The sequence below is a fragment of the Elephantulus edwardii genome, unplaced genomic scaffold (assembly GCF_000299155.1).
Source record: "Elephantulus edwardii isolate Elephantulus edwardi_28Jun2011 unplaced genomic scaffold, EleEdw1.0 scaffold00323, whole genome shotgun sequence".
In the NCBI taxonomy this organism is placed as follows: domain Eukaryota; kingdom Metazoa; phylum Chordata; class Mammalia; order Macroscelidea; family Macroscelididae; genus Elephantulus; species Elephantulus edwardii.
In genome coordinates, this window is record NW_006400073.1 from 1035082 (window position 1) to 1039763 (window position 4682).

General features: G+C 40.6%; 1 pseudogene; it reads right to left on the reverse strand.

The window, feature by feature from the left end:
- Window positions 1-475: 475 nt before the first annotated feature.
- On the reverse strand, window positions 476-2562 carry LOC102845420 (annotated as a pseudogene).
- Window positions 2563-4682: the final 2120 nt, after the last annotated feature.

A 4682-nucleotide genomic window follows, 5' to 3' on the forward strand; every position in this document is an offset into this window, starting at 1 on the left:
AAACAAAGTGAACTGAGGGAGGAAGGAAGGAAGAATGGGGAAATGTGCAATAAAGAATGAGGAAAATCCAACTTTTCAGTAAATTTTTATTAAAATCACAATGAAAAATATTTTTAGAGCTTTAGGGCTTTTTAATTTGTCCCAAAGTCACTGAAGCAAAACTCAGGATAAAACATTCTGCTTTCCTTTACACCTGCCAATGCAAAAACTATTTGTAGGAAAAAGTGGTTTTGTAAATGGGATGAAACTTAATATAAATTCAAAACTTACAGATAAGGGTTAGCTCTATCACTCATCTCTTAAAAAGTTTTTACAAATATCTAGTCAAAACCAACAGGGCGCTTCCCTTGAAATGTTATCTGTAAAGATTTCCAAGCCTACCAGAGCTGTCCTCAGAAGGCTCTGTCATGATCTGGTAACAGAGGTTAAGACCTGAGTCCTTTCTTTCAAGTGGAAGAGGGAAAGAGGGACAGAACTATTCAAACTTCACCTTCTTTCCTTGTGGTTTGTGGTCACCACCGCCTCCCGTTCCTCTTTGGAAGCCACCTCGGGCCTCCACCAAAGCCGTCCTGGCCGCGGCTTCCAAATCCGCCTTGCCCTCTCCTCTCATAGCCACCTCTGCTGCCAAAGTCACCTTCGCCCTTTAGGCTTGGCCCAGTCCAAAGTCACTTTGTTTCCATCAATTTCACCATCTTCCAAGACCTCCTTAGCAGCTTTCGCAATCCTCACTGTTGAAGTCTACAAAACCAAACTTTATAGAGGAACCCGTTTCCCAGTTGGTGACTATCCTGGCACGAAGGGAAACGTCAAATGACTCTTTCAAGGTCTCTTCAGACAGATCTTTGACAAAGAGAGTTTTGATTGGCTAGCCCCGAGCGTTGCGTGATCTCTTGGATCCCTGCAACTCCAACCTGATTGCTCTACCCTCAATTTCTCTTTTTATTTTAAATCTTCTTTAACATCTTCAAGTGAAGCAAATTCTATAAATGCATACCCTTTAGATTTGCCATTTTGGTTCTGTGGCACCTTGATAGCAGTTACCTTCTCAAATACTTCCTGAAGAGTCTCTTCTGTTGTGTTATAGGATAGATTGTTTAAAACTAGAGTTTTTGATTGACCACTTCAAGTGCTCACCTTTCCACCGTTATGATCCTGATTTTGACCTTTCTCCCCATTGTAGTACAGGGATATATTGATTGTCCATCAATCTCTGTTCCTTGTTTTTCCTTAAAGGTTTTCTCAGCATCACCTTCAGTCTTGAATTCCATATAAGCAATCTCTTTATTATTCCCATCTTTGCTGACTAATCTGATTTCAACAGCATCTTCAAACACTTCTTTTAATTCTTCCTGACTAACTTTGTAAGGCTAATTTTTGGCCAAAAGTGTTCTGGCATCTTGATCTTTCTTACTGTCTTTTCCCTTCGTCTCTCTAGTTTAATTTCATTGCCAAAGACTTTTAAGCCAGTGAGTTCCAAGGCTCTTTCCAGGTACTAAGTAGGTTAAAAATGCGCATAGCCAAACTTCTTTGTCATACCTATTCTGACATCTGTATCAATAAGATCAATTTTAGCAAAAATATTACTGAGACCAGTTTTTAATTCAGGGGCAGATTTGTTGCAGTTCTAGTTTCCAACAAAGAGACTGAAAGTTGAAATTGGTTCTACAGCTTCTACTTTCTGTTTCTTGGCTTCAGGAGCATCTTTTTCCTTGCTCATTTCCTTTTTTCACTTTCCAGATACTTCTTTGACAGGTTCTTCTTCCTCTTCCTCTTCCTCCCCATCATCATCTTCCTTCTCCTCCTCTTCCTCATCATATTCTTCTCCCTCTTCATCATCACCCTCATCATTGTCTTCATCCTCAGTCACTATCTTGATTTTTGCAAGAGGAAATTTGGCAGGAGCTTTCTTTCCTTTTGCTGGGGTTGTCTCCATTGCCTCCTCTTCAGAATCATCTTCATCAGCCTCATCTTCATCATCATCCTCATCGTCCTCATTCTCTGAGTGAGGGGCAGTTGCTTTTGTTTTATCATCTCTGGCTAAATTCATCTTCCTCCTCCTCCTCCTCAACGTCCTCGTCATCATCATCATCATCATCATCTTCCTCACTCTCTTCATCTTCCTCCTCGCTCTCATCCTTCTTGGCATTCTTCTGGTTGTTTGCCCCCTTGGTGGGTACAGCACTCACCTTTTTACTGGGGGTGGCCACCACTGCTTTGCTTGGCATGGCTCCCTTATTGTCAGGTGTTGCTACAACTTTGGCAGGTGTAACTGCCTTCTTGGCTGGTGTAACTGCCACTTTCTTGCCAGGAGTGACAGCTGCTTTCTTAGCTGTGCAGCAACCACCACCTTTTTTGTTGGAGACACCATTACTTTGTTTGTGGGCACTGTGACATTCTTCTTGCCTTTTCTTGAGGGATGATAATCTCTTCTTCACTGCTTTCCTCCTCATCATTATCATCTGAGATGTCTTCATCCTCACCATCTTCTTCTATTTCCTTGGGGGGAGGAGCCATCTTCTTGGGATCACCTTGATTTTTACCAGTCTTGGCGAGCTTCACCATGATGGCTGCTGGAATGACAGAATCTGAGTGATGCAGAGCCACCCTACAGGAAACTAAGTGACAATGCTGGTGGCCACAAGTGCTGAGTAGCCTGGCGCATGCACACCTGGCTTCCCACAATTAATTTTTAAAAAAATATAGAAAAAAATCCATCTGACATCAACCATAATGTCTCTATTGCCACAGCCTACCCTAAGCCCAGCTTGAACTTTTGGCAATTCTCTGTCAGCATACTGTTCCAGTTGTTTAGATGATCTCCAGCAATATTTTTGCTTATTGTAGTTATTATGTGCCATCAAATCACCTGTGACTCATAGTGACCCAGAGCCCAATAGCTCTGAACTCTGCCTTATTTTAAGTCAGTCAGTCTCACTGTCTCTGACACGTCTACCCCCATTACCGCAGTGACCCTGTGTCAGTCCATCTTACCCAGGTTCTTCCTCTCCTCGGTTGTCCCTGCACTCTTTCAAGCAAGATGTTCTTCTCCAAGGACAGGTCCCTCCTGACCACATGCAAAAAGTATGTGAGACAGAGCTTCAAAATCCTTGCCTCCAAGGACCAAATTGATTTCATTCTCTCCAGGATCTATTTGTTTTGTTCTGTTTTTTTAATCATTTTAATGAACATTTACAGAGAATTTGGATATCCATTCATACATTGCTGCACTTCTCTATCCGCCCAGCCCTCTCCCCTGCCCCCCAGTTTGCTCCTCTCTTTCAAAAGTAAAGGAAAGACTCTCTCCCTGCTACACAATCCCCCCGCACCACTCCCACCACCCCAAGTACATTCCACTATGCAACCTTAATTGTGGACTCTACTCTTTGACAGTCCATGGTATATTCAATACTCTTCTCCAGCACCACAACTCAAAGTCATTGATTATTCTTTCGTCCTTCATCATTATCCAGCTCTCTCATGCCTAGCAAGGGACTGAAAATACCATGGTCTCTAGACTGACACTGTTGCTCTTTGGCATGCTGGAGAGGACCCTGACAGCACATTTTTCCCAAAACAACTTGTTTTTTAATTTCCTGACTACTGATGCAATGAGTGTTGATTGTGGAACAGAGCAAGATGAAATTGTTAACGATCCCATCTCTTCCCCAACTATAATGGTGGTGTTAATTGACCTACTGGTAAGAATTTTTGTTTTCTTGATATTGAGCTTCAATCCATATTTAAAACTGCAGTTCTTGACCTTCTGCAGCAAATATACTTTAAATCCTCCTCAGTTTTGGTGGGCAAGGTTATGTCATCTGTGTAAGACAGATTGTTGGTGAGTCTTCCTCTATTTTGCTTGCATATATTAATAGTGTTCTTCAATAATTTCCACATTCTATTTGATTACCTTTTTTAAAAATTTTATACTGGTTTATTTACAAAGTTTGCATACATTGCTTTTCATACTGTAACTTTCCCCACAAAACCTCTTTTGATTTCTTAGCTGCTTCTATCATGAGTTTGATTGGGACTCTAAAATAACTTCAAATTTTAATTATCTATTATGACATTATACAGGGTCCAATGGTGAAAATTTTTGTTTTCTTGATGTTGGAAATTACCCTAAAAAGTAGGTGATGCCCAATAAATGTTAGCTCTTGTCAACAATTCATTGATTAGTAAAAGGTGTGCTTTTTTGACTTGAAATAGGTAGTACAAAAGTAAACACCCTCATATATAAGCATATTCCCCTGCCTCTCATCTCCTTTCTTACAAACTTAGACTCCTTCTCCCCCTCCACCCCATGCTTTATATTGATTTGAACTTGACTCCTTTCTGTTATTGTTCTAAAAGCCTGGAAAAGCAGCAATATATAGTGCTCCCAAAGGTCCTATCATTGTTCTTTTAGTTATAACAATCAGCTCCGTGACCCAGCCTTGTATGGAAATGTATACAAAATTTGTATACATTATATATATTGGTGGGACAGAACACCAACTACTCATATGCAAATTCAAGCTAAAGCTGAGGAAAATTTGTATACATTATATATATTGGTGGAACAGACCACCAACTACTCATTTGCAAATGCAAGCTAAAGCTGAGGAAAATGAAACCAAATCCAAGGCAACCAAAATATGACTTTGAGTCTATCCCACCTGAATTTCAGAACCATCTCA